We start from the raw sequence: 9,161 nt of genomic DNA on the forward strand, positions 1-9,161 counted from the left end.
TGATTCCACCACCTCTCTGGGCAGCCTGTTCCAATGCTTGATGACCCTTTCAATGAGGAAATTTTTCCTAATATCCAATCTGAACTTTCCCTGGTGTAAGCTGAGGCCATTTCCTCTTGTCCTGTCACTAGTTATCTGGGAGAAGAGATATGAGAGAGATCAACAGGAGCCATGGGAGGTCCTGCACCTGGCTAGAAAGAACCCCTGGCAGCTGTAGAGGAATTTTTAAAGGACCAAGGACATATGTTACCATTGTCCAAGTTGGACAACCCAGGCCTGTTGGTTGAAACTGCAGAGCAACTTTAAATTGTCCTTAAAACAAGCAGTGTGAGAAAGAAAACAAGCTATGCACAAAGAAGAAGCCAGGTGCAGAGCAAGTCCTGGGAACGGTGAAATCAACACACCCTCATTGGCACACTCTGATCAGGTGCCTGCAGCATGTCCACCAGTCAGCAACATGGACTCCCACGTGACCAGAAACCTTTATCCAATCACCTGTGTGTAAAGTCGGGTGAGTGGTCGGTTTAAGTTATAAATATGACCTGTTTGTTTAATAAAGTGAGCACGGCATGTAGCCATATTGGTGTGATTGTTGTGACTTGGCCGACTCTCCACAGGGGACCCTCTTCGGGCAGCAGTACAGGGTAGGGTCTGATGGCCTGGGAAGCAGCTGCACTCAAAAGGCCTTGAGGGTTTTGCCAGACAGCAAGCTGGTCATGACTGAGCCGTGTGCCCTGGCAACCAAAACAGTCAAGAGCCTCCTGTGTTGTATTAACAGAAGCACAGCCAGTGTATCCAGGGAACCCTATTCCTTCTCTTTAGTCAGCTCTCATTAGACTGCATCTAGAATATGTCATCTAATTTTTGGTCCCAAATGGAAAGAAATCAGCAATTTAGGGAGAGTATAGTGGAAAGCCACTACGTTGGTCAGGGCACTTGCCTTGTGAGGAGAAGCTGGTTCAGCCCAGAAAATGGATGACTATGAGGAAACCTCATAGAAGCTGGTAAACAGTTATGGGGATCATCAAGATGAGATCAGGATCTTCGTAGGCGTTCCTGGTGGGACAGAAACAATAGGAATAAGTTTAAAAAAGGAGTGTTTACCTCCGGTCTGAACTTTTCTAAGTAATAAGCACAGCCAAGCACTAATACAACTTGCCCAGAGAGGCTGTGCAGACTCCAGCCCCGAGCAACCTGGTCTGACTTCATGACTGACCCTGCTTTGAGCACAAGGTAGGGCTAACAGCCTCCCATAATCCATCCCGCCCCAAATTATTGCATGATTCTATAAATTTCCATAGAAAACATTACAGAAAAAAATCTGTAAGTAATACTCAGTTTGCTGTTAGGAACAAAGACTGCCCTTTGCTTACAGTACTACAAAAAAGTATTCTCAGGACTGGGAGTTTACCAGTTGGCCTCAACTGTCCTGCACAGCCTCACCCTGTGCAACACAGACCTGGGCCTTCAGTCCCAGTCTGAGTTGTGTTGTAGGTTAAACAGACAGATTCCTTAATATATTGTCTTTTAACATGAATTCTATGGGCTGTGGAACAGCAGTAGCCAAATGTAATTTAAAATTCTTTACCGTGATTGCTACCTTCTTCAGTGGATCTGAAGTTCTCTCCCTTCAAATTCAGAGTAGCTTCATAAGTAGTGCAGAACAGAGATAAGGTTTAGCTTAATTCAAATAGCTTATGTATTTTATGGATAGATACCTTCACTTTTCTTCTCATAATTACCTGTATTACACTGGCAATCAGGTAGACATAGAAAATGGCAGAATTAATGAGATTGCTCTTTTGCATATTAAAAAGTCATCCGTCAAATGTGCATTACACTTGTCTAATGACCTAATAAAAAATTCAGTTTTTAAACTGTACTCCCTTTCTTGATTTATCATACTCAACTGCTAACACTTTGATAAAAAGATGCTTGATGAAGTTGAAACATAATATACTCTGATTATATAACTGCTTATATTTTGGTTAGAAGACAAACAAAGGACAGCAACTGATATAAATAACTCCAAATTGTATGGCAGTAAAGAAGACAGTATACAGTACTCATGTGATTATCCAAATACTGAATAAAATGTGATAAAAAGATCAAAGTATAAGGCTCTGCATAGGCTTGTTTGTACTGTGCCTGTAACAACATTGTTCTGCTCTACAGCTTCCATGTTCACATGTGTCAAAGGCAGTAATTTGAGATTGGCTTTGAGTACACCATCTTCATAAAATTAAACATTCAATGAGAATTCATTTGAAGATTCTACATTGAGTCCAATAGCATAGGTGATGATAAAATTTAGAATTCACCCATTTGCATGGATTTTTTAAAACATTCACATTTTTCTGTTTAGCTGTTTATGACATTTATAATGGAACTGATGAGTACCACACATTTTCGGGAAAACAAGTCTTTCATTTACTAGTTTAAGAAAGGAATCACTGAATGCTCTGATAGTCAGCCTGGTATATATGCAAAGAGAAACAAGGGATGATGTTTGCATTTACTAATTTGTCTTCACTGTTATTTTGCCCTGTTCAACAACAGAATAACAAAAGCAAATGAGGCAAAACCCACTAACTTTTATGATTTTAAATACAATGTCCATGTTAAATAATTTCAAATCCTTTAAAACCTGAACAACAGCGCCCTCACTCTTATGCTGTTTCAGAGATTGTCCTTGTACATACTGAAAAGGAAAAGCATCAATGAAATCAGGCTTCAGTGCTGTGGTGAAATGTTTCTTTCTCTTAACCAGTGATGTTACTACTGAGAAAGGTCTCAAACAAGAACATGCTCAAAGTCTCACTGAAGGGGTAGGGATAGGTTGGTGAACCTTTCGGAAGCAGAGTAGAGAGGACTAACTAGAGACAGGTATTCATATGAGAATTCATGTAAAGTCACTATGTACTCTCCTTTGATACTCCTATTAAGAATTTGCCTGTTGGACAAGTCTGAAGAAAAATAGTTATTATCTGTTAATAGCACATTGGTTGTTAGGAGAAAATAAAAAAAGCTATATGGAACATATTTCACAATTGTATTATGTGCATTTAAATATAACCATTTAAAATCGTTGATATTGTAGTTCTCATTTGAGAATAAAGGCTGCCAAATGTAATGCATATGATGTATAGAACAATGACTTGTAGGTGGGAAAAGCTAAGTAACTTTCCTACTGTGCTTAAAGTCAGTAAGGCTTGTGTTTTTAGCTGGCTGTGCAGTGTTGCTCTCTTGGAAGGATTGGCATCCAGTTCAAGAATGGGCAATGTATTCACTCCTTGACCGCAAGCGCAGGGATTATTTCAGCCTGGTCAACAGGTGACATTATAATAAACTGATTCCTATTGTGGGGTGGGTGGGGTGTGTGTGGGGAGGTGCACACACGCACACATGTCACTCTGCTTCTTCCAGGTCTCTCTTCCTCTAATCCTCCTCTTCCATAACCCTTAGAGCTATTTAACTACTTAGCAGGAACCAGCCACAGCTGCACATTATCCAAGTCAGCCAACCCACCACGCCTGAAGCCAGCCCACAGCTGTATATTGTGTTAATTAACCTGTCTTCATTCCTCTATAATTCCTCTACAATTCCTCTACATTACCCTATGTGACTAACTAGGCAAGGCTTGAGAATAAACTACATAGCCGAAAAGAAGACAGTCTTGTTTAACAGGTGTTATAATGATAGCCTTCTGCTATTCCTTCAAAGCATGGGAGCTTAAAAGGATATTTTAAGCCAAACTGGCTATTTTGCTGGGAGTAGATTAAGTTCTTACATGTTCTTTTCTTCTGGCAGAACTGAAAAGTGGGGAGCTTCCAGTGTACAGCAGTAGCCAAGCACCTAGAGAAGCTGTCTCATCTTTGATTACTCCAGCTGGAACTGTAAGAGCCAAACCCTAAAATAAGTAACATAGGAAATAAATTGCTGTTAACACGAGGTAGAGGTGCTATGTAACATTTTAACTGCACAGCCATTTTTCAAGGTGGATGATACCTTAGCCAATGTCTTAACAAAGACTATTGACCTGAATTCCTAGAGCAGGAATATTATTATAACTAAAGATTTATTGCCAGTAAATGGTACTGGCAACTAGAAATCAACTGCAGGTACAAAAAACCAACAACAACAAAAAGGATTTGGTCTTAGTAACAGACAATAAATCTAAGCTTTATAGAGCAATGAAATTGGCTGCTAGGAACAATGGGAGATACATAATGTTAGGAATTTTGAGAAGATGCTTCTGTGGGAAAGTAGTAAAAAAGTCTTTTGTACTCTTTCCTTGGTATATTCAGCATGTGTTATTATTATTTAGGATGTTTTATCTGGATATCATTTGCAATTGTTAGGTATTGGTGAATCCAGTAGCCCAATGGAGGTGAGGCTGTTGAAGCTCCATATCCCCAGGTCCAGCTGGGAGTGGAGAATGTGATATCAATAGGCATACACAGCCACACATACACACACACATACAATACACATATATTGTATACACATGGCTGCCCACACAGATCAACAGCGACAAACCCACTGTCACTCATGCAAACACAAACAGCACGAATGGCCTTATCCTGTTTCCCTTCCCAGATGAAAGTCTGTTAGTAGGAAAACTATGTACGCATATGCAATACAGATCCTTCCAGTAGCTGGCCTTAGACAGTCAATCTGGTAGCAGGGTGCGGCAGTATTTCAGCTCTGGTTGCCTCATGCACAGAAACACATGCAAAAGGGTCTTAACTGATGCCCAGACCTAGTGGTGTCCCCAGTCAGACCTGTGACAGCCAACTCACAGAGGCACACTCCTGTCCATCCCAGACTTCTTGCTGCTTTGACACCTGGCTGCCAGGTCTCATATTACTCTTGTGGGCTAGTCTGGCTTGATAGGAGCTAGTGATCACATACACGCTGGCATACGTACCCACACACTATGCACATAGTCTGGTCTCTCCAGTTGCTGCACCATGAGCACATGGGCAATGGTCTGACTGCAGTTTCATCACTCAGACCCCCAAAACACACATGCACACAGAATAGAGTCCTTCATCCAGTAAAAAGTTGGAAAGGGAGTTAAATGAGGAGACAGGACAGACTGCAGTGACACAGTCAGACAGAGGTGCATGCTGACCAGCACACTGTTTATAGGTAACTGGTTCCCTTTTCTGATGTTTTGTTTGCTAATCCATTGCTGAAACTTCAGCAAAGTAGTTTTTATGAGCCTGAGGCTAACAGAGAATTTGTGTTAAAATGCTCACACCACAGCTTGGGTTGGAAAAGACTCCTCGTCACAGCCTGCCCACCGTGGGCATAGTAATGGAGCTAACACGTCCCTGGGTGGGCTTGAACCACCAACCTTTCGGTTAACAGCCGAACGCGCTAACCAGTTGCGCCACAGAGACTCCTGTCCTGTACTCCTTTTGCCGTTTATTCCTTCCCAAATCACCTGGCTCCCTCCCTTTCCTTGCTTTTTGTTCCTTCTTTAGGCATCCCAGAAATCTTGCACGGTCTCAGCATGCTCTTCCCCCACATCCCATAAAGAGTTCCATCCCGCAGGGGAGGAAGCCCACCCCCGCCCCAGTCTGTGAGGTGTCCCAGAGAGCCACCCCCTGGGGGCACACGGCGCTAGGTTTCATCCAGCCCACGGCGCTGATGTGCTCCAGGACAGCCCCGGGGGGGCTGGGACAAGGGCTCGTGTCTCAGACTGGGACACTGGGGGAGCCAGCACTCCCCTGCTGCCCTCTGCTTCCGCGATCCTCTGTGTGCGTGGGGATGAGCCTTTTAGCACATGCCCTAACACATATACAATTAGACGCAGTACATTAAAAATGCTGTATATCCATGTTTATGCCCTTTTCATTTATAACTTGTTATAAATAGACAGTAGATGTACAGTACAGGACAAACATAAGGTAGTGCATGTCTGTGGCTTTTCACAGTTTCTCTCTGCAGAATTTTAAAAATAACCAGGACCAGTATTTTGTCAATCTCAGAACTGCATTTCTTCAGCTACAACAGTTATTAGCTTGTTAATGATAGTCCACTGAGACAAACATACATTATAAAAGTAACATTAGAGGTCTAACATTTCTCTCTAATTGAAATAGATAAGTATAAAGCCCCAATTTATTCTTCTCTGCATCAGCATTGTTAGCCATATTTTCTTACAATAAAGTTTTTAGCTAAATATATTGGGAAAAAGAACCACTTTTTCCCTCTCTTCACATAGAATGGTTTGTAGTCTGCCTGATGAAGAGCAAAATAGAAAATTCCTTCCTATTTTCAAAGCTTTCCAGTTCAAAAGATGTTCTGCTCATCTGTGCTTTCCTTGAAATGGGGTTGCCCAAATACACTCCCTCTGTACTTAAGACATACATAAATGTGCAGTTTGTCTCCCTAGTGGGTTTTCTTATGAAAATATAAAAGAAAGTGTAGGAAATGTCACATATTGAAAAGGTAATGGCTGCTAGTAATCTCTTTGTTGCAATAGTATTTTTCAGCTTGTTTCCAGTTGAAAACTTTATTGTATGTGGACTACAGGGCTGTGAAAGGTAAGAGAAACAGGACCTTTTATGCTATATGGAGTTTACACTTGTGAAAATTTTACACCATCTCTCAATCTTCCAAGTGTAGCTTTCATGTGAGAAATGAGTAACAATGTAGCCATATGTAGGTCTAAAACGGTAATGTCCTAAATATTAGTTTAAAATATTTAAAATATTGTGATTGGACTACATGGTTGTTGTAGGTCCCTTCTAAGTGAACTATTCTATTCATTCTATGCTATGCTATGCTATGCCATGCTATGCCATGGTATGCCATGCTATGCTATGCTATGCTATGCTATGCTATGCTATGCTATGCTATGCTATGCTATGCTATGCTATGCTATGCTATGCCATGCTATGCTATGTTATTCTGTCATTCATTAAGGGCTAAATATTTATACTGCCTGGAAATTAATGATTTGAAAGTCTATGTGTTACATTTTCCTATGGTAGAACCAAATTGTCTGTGATGTAAGGACTGTTTACCTCTCAGAAACACTAGATGGCTATAGAATTTATTCTCAAATATGCTACAGTCTTTTATGTTCATCACAGCTGCCTGCCACCTTCTTTCACATACTCAAAGCATGTTGTCAAAGCAGCACTGAGGGAGTTCCTGAAGATTTTTCTGGTTAATGCTATGCTCAAATCTTTTAATGTTAAGTTTCATAGAAAACTGGGCATGTGCTATCCCCTTGCTAAACAGCTCAATTGAATCTAAATTATACTGAGAACAGGATTGGTGTCACCTAATGTTGAACAGAATGAAGTAGAGGAAATTATATTTGAAATAGTTTATATAAGGTGCTATTACTAGCTTATACAAAGTGTTTTTCTTCTGCATCCACATATCAAAGAAGAATAAGATCACCTGAGAAATATTTGCTACAACCCATCCCCATCCCAAATCTATCCTATTGACACTTTCAGTTCAATTACATTACATTTGGCTACTATTGGGTTCAACATAATAGCATAACAGATACTCTTCTACTGTGTAACTTTTTAGTCATATTCTCACAGTGATTAACTTCTCACAACAAAAAATAAGATGTTACTGTGTTGCCATTGTTCAAATGAATGTCTCTATTTTGCAATAAACATTCTTGGTACATTTTCATTATTATGACTAAGTTTGCCTCCTTGAGAAAATAAAAAGCTATACAATTATGACACCGCAATTGAAATTTCTGGCAATTAAGCTTAATTTAGCTGCCAAACAAAATAGATCCAAACCTGGATCTATCCCTTAAATGTCAAACTCACATCCCTGTGAACATGGCTCATTGATTCCCCTTGAGAACTGCCTCTTACTCTAGTTTGTGTTCTTGGAGCAGAAATTCATGAAGTGCACTTGACCAAAAAATTCCATGCAGTCTGTCACATCTCTCTAAGTAGAAAAAACCCCAATGTACATTGAACAGTACTAGAATGATAGTTTATCTCTATAGCTTTTTTTTCCGTGAATGTGTTATTATCAATCTGCAATATACACAGTCACATCAGCTTGTATTACTAGACAATTTTTTGATCACTAAGAATATTTATTGATAAAGCCTACTGGAAGGTTTGGAAATACCGAACTGCAAATAAAACAATGCTGTTCTTTTTGGAGCTGTTACTTTTAAATTATTTTATAAATATACATGCCTGATGTTACAGAACATAGAATAACCTTGCTGTCTAGACCCCATTGTTTTAAAAGATGGTTAGGAGGGCTTTTTGCCCATGTCCCTTTAAAAGACTCCTACAGAACATAATTAAAATTAACAGAGGTACAGAGAAGATTGTGAATAAAGGGATAAAAGACTACAGTTTTTATTTTGATGATGAGATCATAATAGAGAAATTTTCCTTTGAAAAATATGTATAGTTTTGGTTTTGTTTTATTTTCCTTTATTAAGTGAGGTTATTGGATGAGTATTTGGTTTCCTGTGCAAATCAGTGAGATAACAGAGACAGTGATTATAAAATATGCTACTCAAGAATATTTAGTTAAGAAGACATTGACTGATAAAAGTGCTTACCCAAATGCATGGGAATTCCAAAACATCACCGATGTATATAACTTTATGATATATCTTTTAGTCTATTTCTTAGAAGTTCCTGCTATAATTTTAAAGAACATGTTATCATCTTTTAACATAGAAAATGCAGAGTAAAATTAAATATTTGGTCTTATAATTGTACCAGAATCCTTGATGTCAGAGTCTGAACATTGCGTGCAAACTCTACAGAATTTGGCCAGTTGAAGATGTTACTTTCCATGAAAGTAAAGTCTCTAGACTTCAAATTGGAAATTAATTTACATTATTTAAACCTGAATTTTAATGGAAAAGCTTCAACACTTTGTCCAAGTGAGTATTTTTCAAGGACTATTTTAAAAGCTACTTAGTGAAATAAATGTTATTTTTTCACTAGGAAACAGATGTGCATGTTTCAATTTCCAGTGGGAAGTTAGTGTTTAATTTTTCTCAAATATGTATTTATATTTTGATTTGACACACCACAAAACATGAACTAGTAAAAATGTAAAAAGATACAGAATGGTTTCCAATGGGAAAGTTAAAACTATTATTAGTTTAACATAGCAGATGTTCTTACAGA

General features: G+C 39.1%; 1 non-coding gene across 1 annotated transcript; it reads right to left on the minus strand.

The window, feature by feature from the left end:
- Nucleotides 1-5,334: 5,334 nt before the first annotated feature.
- Nucleotides 5,335-5,408, minus strand: TRNAN-GUU. Its single transcript has one exon. It is a non-coding gene; the product is annotated as a tRNA-Asn (tRNA).
- Nucleotides 5,409-9,161: the final 3,753 nt, after the last annotated feature.

This window comes from Falco naumanni, chromosome 3 (genome assembly GCF_017639655.2).
Source record: "Falco naumanni isolate bFalNau1 chromosome 3, bFalNau1.pat, whole genome shotgun sequence".
NCBI classification, from domain to species: Eukaryota; Metazoa; Chordata; class Aves; order Falconiformes; family Falconidae; genus Falco; species Falco naumanni.